The sequence below is a fragment of the Malus sylvestris genome, chromosome 13 (assembly GCF_916048215.2).
Source record: "Malus sylvestris chromosome 13, drMalSylv7.2, whole genome shotgun sequence".
In the NCBI taxonomy this organism is placed as follows: Eukaryota; Viridiplantae; Streptophyta; class Magnoliopsida; order Rosales; family Rosaceae; genus Malus; species Malus sylvestris.
Window position 1 is genome coordinate 43,108,184 of NC_062272.1, and position 10,000 is coordinate 43,118,183.

General features: G+C 49.3%; 1 long non-coding RNA gene across 7 annotated transcripts in view; it reads left to right on the forward strand.

The window, feature by feature from the left end:
• Positions 1-10,000, forward strand: part of LOC126597266 (uncharacterized) — a 126,511-nt gene that overhangs the window by 93,709 nt on the left and 22,802 nt on the right. For 4 of the 7 annotated variants that reach the window (XR_007614197.1, XR_007614198.1, XR_007614196.1 and 1 more), the window contains exon 2: positions 4,450-4,615. The exons of the other annotated variants lie outside the window; for them this stretch is intronic. This is a non-coding gene — a long non-coding RNA (uncharacterized LOC126597266). Of the gene's footprint in view, positions 1-4,449; positions 4,616-10,000 lie in introns of those variants that run through there. 7 annotated transcript variants of the gene reach the window in all.

The following is a 10,000-nucleotide window of genomic DNA, read 5'->3' on the forward strand; positions in this document are numbered from 1 at the left end:
ACTTGGTCGCCAGTTTGGAACTCCACATTCCTTCGCTTGCGATCCGCCCATTTCTTCATCTTCTTTGAAGCCTTCTCCAAATGAGCTCGAGCAAGTTCGTGGGCTAATTGCCACTCCTTAGCAGTTTTGAAAGCGGCTGGACTATTCCCCGTGTAGCCAGTCACGACCGTGTTCGGGGTCAAGGGTTGTTTCCCTATAGCCAACTCGAACGGACTTTTCCCCGTCGACTCCGAACGTTGCAAGTTATAAGAGAATTGGGCAACATCAAGTAACTTAGCCCAATCTCGTTGATTGGCACTAACATAGTGCCGCAAATAAGTCTCCAACAATGCATTAACCCGCTCCGTTTGTCCATCAGTTTGGGGATGAAAAGCTGTGGAGAAGTCTAACTTCGAGCCAAGTAGTTTGAAGAGCTCCTTCCAAAATCTACCCGTGAAGCGAGCATCTCGATCACTGACTATGCTCCTCGGAACACCCCAATACTTCACCACGTGCTTTAGAAACAAGCGTGCAGCTACTTCGGCTGTGCACTCCACAGGTGCGGGTATGAAAGTGGCATACTTGGTGAATCTATCGACCACGACGAAGATAGATCCACATCCATCAGACTTGGGCAAATGTGTGATGAAATCCATGGTTAAACATTCCCATGGTCTTGATGGGGTGGGAAGTGGTTCCAACAGTCCTCCCGGTTGCTTTTGTTCCACTTTGTCTTGTTGGCACACAAGACAAGTCCTCACGTATGAATCTACATCATCTCGCATTTGTGGCCAATAATAAGCATCGCTCACCAAAGCCAACGTGCGGTGAGTGCCAGGATGTCCTGCCCACATTGAGTCATTGCACTCCTTAAGGATTTCTTTCCTTAAGCTTCCCCACTTTGGGACATAGATCCGCTTGCCTTTGGTGTATAGCAAGCCGTCGTCAAGCCAAAACCTTCTTGTCTTCCCATCCTTGACAAACTCCACAATGTTCTTGGCTTGGACGTCATGTGATAAACCTTCTCGGACACGGCCCAAGAGATGGCTTTGCGGCTTGAGTACCGTAGCCATTAACTCTACTCGTCTACTTAGAGCATCGGCCACCACGTTCTCCTTTCCTTGCTTGTACTCTAGCTTGTAATCAAACTCCGCTAAGAACTCTTGCCACCTTGCTTGCTTAGGTGTGAGCTTTTGTTGGGTTTGAAAGTAGCTAGTGGCAACGTTGTCCGTCTTGATGATGAATGGGGTTCCAAGCAAGTAATGCCTCCAAACTCTAAGGCAATGGATGATGGCGGTCATCTCCTTTTCATGGGTCGTGTACCTCTTCTCGGCATTGTTTAGCTTGCGACTTTCATAGGCTATCGGATGTCCCTCTTGCATCAACACTCCTCCTATGGCAAAGTCGGAAGCATCAGTGTGCAACTCGAATGGCTTACTAAGGTCGGGCAACCTTAGTACAGGCTCCTCCATTAGGGCCTTCTTCAACCTCTCAAAGGCCTCTTGACACTGGTCCGTCCATTCCCATGTCTTGTTCTTCTTAAGAAGGTCTGTTAAGGGTGCCGCTATGGCTGAATACCCTTTTATGAATCTCCGATAGTAGTTGGCTAGCCCCAGAAAAGATCGTAGTGTTGGTACCTTGGTCGGCGGTTCCCACTCTTGAATGGCCTTGATCTTGCCCTTTTCCATCATAAGTTTCCCCTCCTTTATCTTGTGGCCAAGAACTTCTACTTCTTTTGTGGCAAAGGAGCATTTCTCCTTCTTGACATAGAGTTCATGCTCCCGAAGGGTCTTGAACACTATGCGCAAGTGCTTGACGTGCTCCTCCAATGTCTTGCTATAGACAACGATATCATCAATGTAAACCACGACAAACTTGTCAAGATAAGGATGGAATACCTTGTTCATCAATGTGCAGAATGTTGCGGGGGCATTGGTTAGACCAAATGGCATGACTTTATACTCGAACGCTCCATATCTGGTCACCATCGCCGTCTTCGATTCGTCTCCAGGGGCTATCCTCACTTGGTAGTATCCCGATCGAAGATCTAACTTTGTGAAGTACCTTGCTTCACCAAGTTGATCGAATAAGTCGGCGATCAACGGAAGTGGGTACTTGTTCTTGATGGTAATCTTGTTCAATGCTCTATAGTCGATGCACAACCTTAGGCTACCTTCTTTCTTGCGTTGGAACAAGACGGGTGCACCATATGGGGACTTGGAGGGTTGGATGTAGCCAGCATCAAGCAGCTCGTTGAGTTGCTTCCTCAATTCCTCCAACTCGGGTGGCGACATCCTATAAGGTGATTTGGAGGGAGGCTTAGCACCAGGCTCCAACTCAATTGCATGGTCGACCTCTCTCCTTGGTGGCAACTTCTTTGGCAGTTCCTTAGGCATCACGTCCGCAAACTCCACAAGGACGTCTTCCACTTGTTTCGGCAAAGGCCCGTGCTTCTCCTCCCCTTCATTCAACATTAGGGTTGCAAGAAATGTGGCCTCGCCTTTCTTCCAAGACTTGGCAAATTGAATTGCCGACAAGTGCTGGGTACACTTCTTGGCTTGCCTTTCCAATGGCACTAGGCAAGGTTGTCTTCCGTCGGCCAGGATACAGAAAATATTGTAGAAGGGAATGGGAAAGGCTCGTACCTTGTCCATGAACTCTAACCCAATGACTACGCCATAGTCGTCCATCTTGACTACGGTGAAGTCGATTGTTCCCTTCCATGTGCCAATGTCTACGTGTACATTGCGCGCAACTCCAACAATGGGGGTGGCAGCGGAATTTACCGTCTTCACGCTACCGGGCTCCTTGGTGACTCGGAGGCCAAGCCTTGTGGCTTCCTCCGACGTCATGAAGTTGTGTGTTGCTCCCGTGTCCACCAACACACGCGTCGTCTTGTCACCAGTCTTGACGTCAACGAACAATGATCCTCCCCCAACTTGAGCCTTAGGTTGTGGGAGGGTTGTCTGGATGGCATTCAGTAGACGGATGCATCCCATCGTTGCATCGTTACTCTCCTCGGCCTTGTCCTCCTTGAAGGCCATAGCCTTAAGGGCTTTCTTTTGTGGGCAATCTCGCATCATGTGAGGGCCGTCGCATAGGTAACAAGTGGGTTGCCAAGACTTACCTTTGCCTTTGTCATGCTTATCGGCTTTCTTCTCCTTCGGTTTGCTTGTCTCGGCCTTGTCCTTCGGCTTATGTTCTCCCCCACTTCTCTCATGGTTACCCCTCTTCCCCGTGGACTTGGAATCACCTTGGTGGCTTGATTTAAACTCAATCAAGGATTCGGCAGCGGCAATGGCATCAGACAATGTTTGCACGTGTCTCCTTTGTAGTTCGAGTTTTGCCCAATTTTGCAGTCCACTCATGAAGTACATGAGCTTGTCTTCCTCTAACATGTTGGGCACCTCGAATAACAAGCTCACGAAGGCGTTGACATAGTCTTTGACGCTCCCCGTTTGCTTGAGCCACCTTAGTTTCTCCTTGGCTTCATACTAGGCATTTTGGGGATAGAAGTGCAACATAAGATCTTTCTTAAATTCATCCCAAGTGGTGAGGGAGAACGTACCTTGCTCAATCTCCATGCTCCGACGACGCCACCACATAAGGGCATTGTCAGCTAAGAACATGGTTGCCGTTGAGATTTTGGACTCGTCATCTTCAAGCTTCAGGTACTTGAAGTATCGCTCCACGTTCCACACGAATGTGTCGAGCTCCTTTGCTTCCCTCTTCCCATTATAGGATTTGGGTTTAAAGGAGTCGATTACCTTGGAGTCCAACGCCTTGATTTCCCTCGACCCTTGCACGAATTGCTTCACGACTGCTTCTTTACAAAACGCCACATCTCCCTTGAGTTCCCTTGTGTCCTTTATCTCTTCTTTAAGTGCCACAAACCTTGCCTCTATGTTGTCAAGGTGAACCTGGACTTCCCTCCGCATCTTGTCTGCCATGGTGTTGAGAGCGCCAAGGAGCTCATCTCGCAGCCCTTCCACCAAGCCACGCAATTCATCCTTACCATTGTCCACCATGGTTTGGATTTCCTCCTTGTCGACAACGTCCTCATCAAGTCGAGTATCGAACTCGAGTATGGTTCGTTCCACCTTCTCGAGTCGCTCTTCCATGGTCTCCATCGATGCTTGCAAGTCCTTTAACTTTGGCTTGCTCTTGGCAACGTCTTGGACCTCGGCAGTACGCTCCCTTAGGTCGGAGACTCCGGACACCATCTCTCCACTTGCCATATCCTACTTTCCTTCAAGTGATTCACGAGCTTGGCTCTGATACCAGCTGTCACGGGATGACTCTTTAAGCCTTCCGCCCGTGCGGCACTTAGACTTGAATACCTCGATGAACAAGCTAAGTAAGCCTTCGAAGCCTCGCTTCCCCGGATTGAATCACAAAGAAAGCTAAGATAGCTTGGAGAATGCTAAGATCACTTAGAAGATGGGAGAAAGGGAAGTTTTGTATTGAAAGTTAAGAGAGCTTTACAATTGCTTACAATTCTTGGATTCTTGGATGGTTTGGCCAAATGGCCTTACCTCCTATTTATAGGCCTAAGTCACCTCCTCAATGGAGGGTTCTAGAATCCCCTACTTATATCCAAAAATATCTAGCATAGTTCTAGATACAACTTGCCTAATCTAGATTATTCTAGGTGAGGCTTAAATATGTACACTTGTGTGGAATGTTCCGGAATGCCCTAGATTATCTTGAATGCTCCGCCACGTTCTTGATTTCTCCGGGACGTTCCAGAAGCTTCCATGAAGACATGGCTTCATGGGCTTAGATATATGATGTCTTGGGCATTTTCTTTGTTTTTAACATGCGGCCCGTGACACTTGGATGTGGTAGCCGTTTCTCAGGCTCCCTCTCCGGAATCGAACCCTAATTCTCCGTCACCCGTCACCACCATGGTAGGCCACTATCCTACCATCGAAAGTTGATAGGGCAGATATTTGAATGATGCGTCGCCAGCACGATGGCTGTGCGATCCGTCGAGTTATCATGAATCATCAGAGCAACGGGCAGAGCCCGCGTCGACCTTTTATCTAATAAATGCGTCCCTTCCAGAAGTCGGGGTTTGTTGCACGTATTAGCTCTAGAATTACTACGGTTATCCGAGTAGCAGGTACCATCAAACAAACTATAACTGATTTAATGAGCCATTCGCAGTTTCACAGTCTGAATTTGTTCATACTTACACATGCATGGCTTAATCTTTAAGACAAGCATATGACTACTGGCAGGATCAACCAGGTAGCATTCCTCTTCGACGCCGGCGCCGCACGAGACAGACGACCTTGACGGTCGACGGCTCGCGACGGGCACGACAGTCGTACGCATCAAGCGACAAGGCTTCGATCGGACGGTCGGAGGCCGTAAAGACCCACCGCCCCTTCAGCGTTCCGCATCCGAGATGTCGACCGGAAACTCGAGCACCGAAACTGCACCGCAACGAGTGCGGCTCGTCCGGGACACGAGCACCGCCACGATGTCGTCCTCCCGCCGGCAAGGCCAGCAAGAGGAGGAAAGGGACGACGAGAGGCAGCATTCCTTCGCAATAGGTAGCCAAAACAGAAACCCATCTTGCGCGCAGGACGAATCTTGACGCGTCAATGAAGCGGGGTACGAGACGACAGTTCGATGCCGAAGCACGGAGCCTGCCGTCGAATACAACCCAATTACCACTCATACGCCGTCGCGTTAGCCAAACCCAGCACCGCCCAACGAAAAACACGTCTCGACTATCCCAACAAAGGGACGCGTCTCGAGTGCAGATACACCGGGTAGGAGCCGAGCCGCACCGCTAGGCATGAAAACACATACGAAGGCAACAGGTACGACCGAATGGTTCAACGGCTACCGAGAAGCTTCGTCGACGCCGCACGAACTCGCTTTCGACATGCAACGTGGGTTGGGAAGGACCTAACACATAGCACCAACCCCTTATCTATGCACGCCTAGAACAAGCACGAACTTTGTTTTCGAACCCCTCTTGACCGTCAAACGAGGGACAAGCTTCTTCACCACCGCCGCACGAACCCGCACTCAAACATGCTAGTGCACTACGAGGGCCCTTTCGGACCACACTAAGCCGAACCGACACTAGCATTGCCAAGAACAAGCCCGAGCATTGCTGATTACAAAGCTCCGCAACAGGGACAACCGAAAGAGAGGGACAAACTTCTTCATCGCCGCCGCGAAGACAAATCTTCGACATGCTAGTGAACTGGGCGAGCCCGTCGGAAAACAAACGTCCATGGACTGCATTGCCGTGCGCCCACTAACACGCCTAGGAGAAGCCTGCGCATTGGTTCATCCAAAGCCGAACCCTCCCTAATATCCAACAATCCGAGGGCAACCGAGGGTTGAAAACATGCATGTCGAGAAAAACACCCACCCGCTCCCAAGCAAAAGAAAACAAACCCAACCCAAAAGTTTAAAGAGAAAACATTTTTCCCAACCCGCTATTTTTCAAAACGTTTTTTCCACCCCGCTTAAAACCATTTTGTCCCCCTTTTAATTTTGAAAACGAAAACATTTTTGTTTTGTTTGAAAACATTTCAAAACATTTCAAAACATTTGAAAAAATTTAAAAAAAAAAAAAAAAAATTTTGAAAACGCACCCATGGTGGCGGCGGCGGCGGAGGGGGACCGCCACCGTCGCCGCCACCATGGGCGGGAATGTCCCAAACCCGACACATCATATATACCGAGGCAACACGTGATGATGTGCGGGAATGTCATCCCTAGACCGATGGTGCAGCCTGCATGCCATGCTTGGGATTTTTGACATGCAGGGAGCACCACCCCCCTATATAGCATATTATGCTGTTATGGCACTGCCAGGAGGAGACATCAGTTTTCGCGAGGAGTCATATTGGGCCATGATTTAATCATGGCTTGGAATTTGAACGAGATTTTTTGCAGGGATGTACATATAGATGCAAGGGATTTTCAGAAAAAAATTCAGACTTTGTTGAGCATGGCAAGTATTTTATTTTATTTTTTGAAGTCGGGAAATTGGGAAAATCGTAAAAAAAAATCGGTGCGAGATTTTTCAAATCCGTAAGTTCAAGGACCTTCTAAAAATCATATACTAACTATATGGTGCGGGTTGTGCGGGGAAATTATCAATAAAAATGGGACTTGACATTGTTTGTAGATTTTCGACGCGTTTCGACATGCCTGCTGTGCAATTTGACATGTCAGAGTGGGCGCTAGCCTCGCTTGCTGTCGACAGGAAGCGAGGCTAGTGGCGAGGCTAGCAGCGAGTTTTTTTAGTGCCAAGATGCGAGGCTTGGCATGTCATTGGCATGCCATGGTCGGCATTTGACATGCCAATGTCGACATTTTGCGAGGCTTGGCATGTCATTGGCATGCCATGGTCGACATTTTCCGAGTCTTGACATGTCATTGGCGTGCCATGGACATGTCATGGTCGACATTTTGCGAGGCTTGGCATGTCATTGGCATGCCACGGTCGACATTTTGCGAGTCTTGACATGTCATTGGCATGCCACGGTCGACATTTTGCGAGTCTTGACATGTCATTGGCATGCCATGGACATGCCATGGTCGACATTTTGCGAGGCTTGGCATGTCATTGGCATGCCACGGTCGACATTTTGCGAGTCTTGACATGTCATTGGCATGCCATGGACATGCCATGGTCGACATTTTGCGAGGCTTGGCATGTCATGGACATGCCATGGTCGACATTTTGCGAGGCTTGGCATGTCATTGGCATGCCATGGTCGACATTTGACATGCCAATGTCGACATTTTGCGAGGCTTGACATGTCATTGGCATGCCACGGTCGACATTTTGCGAGTCTTGACATGTCATTGGCATGCCATGGACATGCCATGGTCGACATTTTGCGAGGCTTGGCATGTCATTGGCATGCCACGGTCGACATTTTGCGAGTCTTGACATGTCATTGGCATGCCATGGTCGACATTTTGCGAGGCTTGGCATGTCATTGGCATGCCATGGTCGACATTTGACATGCCAATGTCGACATTTTGCGAGGCTTGGCATGTCATTGGCATGCCACGGTCGACATTTTGCGAGTCTTGACATGTCATTGGCATGCCATGGACATGCCATGGTCGACATTTTGCGAGGCTTGGCATGTCATTGGCATGCCACGGTCGACATTTTGCGAGTCTTGACATGTCATTGGCATGCCATGGTCGACATTTTGCGAGGCTTGGCATGTCATTGGCATGCCATGGTCGACATTTGACATGCCAATGTCGACATTTTGCGAGGCTTGGCATGTCATTGGCATGCCACGGTCGACATTTTGCGAGTCTTGGCATGTCATTGGCATGCCACGGTCGACATTTTGCGAGTCTTGACATGTCATTGGCATGCCATGGACATGCCATGGTCGACATTTTCCGAGTCTTGACATGTCATTGGCATGTCATTGGCATGCCATGGTCGACATTTTGCGAGGCTTGGCATGTCATTGGCATGCCACGGTCGACATTTTGCGAGTCTTGACATGTCATTGGCATGCCACGGTCGACATTTTGCGAGTCTTGACATGTCATTGGCATGCCATGGACATGCCATGGTCGACATTTTGCGAGTCTTGACATGTCATTGGCATGCCACGGTCGACATTTTGCGAGTCTTGACATGTCATTGGCATGCCATGGACATGCCATGGTCGACATTTTGCGAGGCTTGGCATGTCATGGACATGCCATGGTCGACATTTTGCGAGGCTTGGCATGTCATTGGCATGCCATGGTCGACATTTGACATGCCAATGTCGACATTTTGCGAGGCTTGACATGTCATTGGCATGCCACGGTCGACATTTTGCGAGTCTTGACATGTCATTGGCATGCCATGGACATGCCATGGTCGACATTTTGCGAGGCTTGGCATGTCATTGGCATGCCACGGTCGACATTTTGCGAGTCTTGACATGTCATTGGCATGCCATGGTCGACATTTTGCGAGGCTTGGCATGTCATTGGCATGCCATGGTCGACATTTGACATGCCAATGTCGACATTTTGCGAGGCTTGACATGTCATTGGCATGCCACGGTCGACATTTTGCGAGTCTTGGCATGTCATTGGCATGCCACGGTCGACATTTTGCGAGTCTTGACATGTCATTGGCATGCCATGGACATGCCATGGTCGACATTTTGCGAGTCTTGACATGTCATTGGCATGTCATTGGCATGCCATGGACATGCCATGGTCGACATTTTGCGAGGCTTGGCATGTCATTGGCATGCCAAGGTCGACATTTTGCGAGTCTTGACATGTCATTGGCATGCCACGGTCGACATTTTGCGAGTCTTGACATGTCATTGGCATGCCATGGACATGCCATGGTCGACATTTTGCGAGTCTTGACATGTCATTGGCATGCCACGGTCGACATTTTGCGAGTCTTGACATGTCATTGGCATGCCATGGACATGCCATGGTCGACATTTTGCGAGGCTTGGCATGTCATGGACATGCCATGGTCGACATTTTGCGAGGCTTGGCATGTCATTGGCATGCCATGGTCGACATTTGACATGCCAATGTCGACATTTTGCGAGGCTTGACATGTCATTGGCATGCCACGGTCGACATTTTGCGAGTCTTGACATGTCATTGGCATGCCATGGACATGCCATGGTCGACATTTTGCGAGGCTTGGCATGTCATTGGAATGCCACGGTCGACATTTTGCGAGTCTTGACATGTCATTGGCATGCCATGGTCGACATTTTGCGAGGCTTGGCATGTCATTGGCATGCCATGGTCGACATTTGACATGCCAATGTCGACATTTTGCGAGGCTTGGCATGTCATTGGCATGCCACGGTCGACATTTTGCGAGTCTTGGCATGTCATTGGCATGCCACGGTCGACATTTTGCGAGTCTTGACATGTCATTGGCATGCCATGGACATGCCATGGTCGACATTTTGCGAGTCTTGACATGTCATTGGCATGTCATTGGCATGCCATGGACATGCCATGGTCGACATTTTGC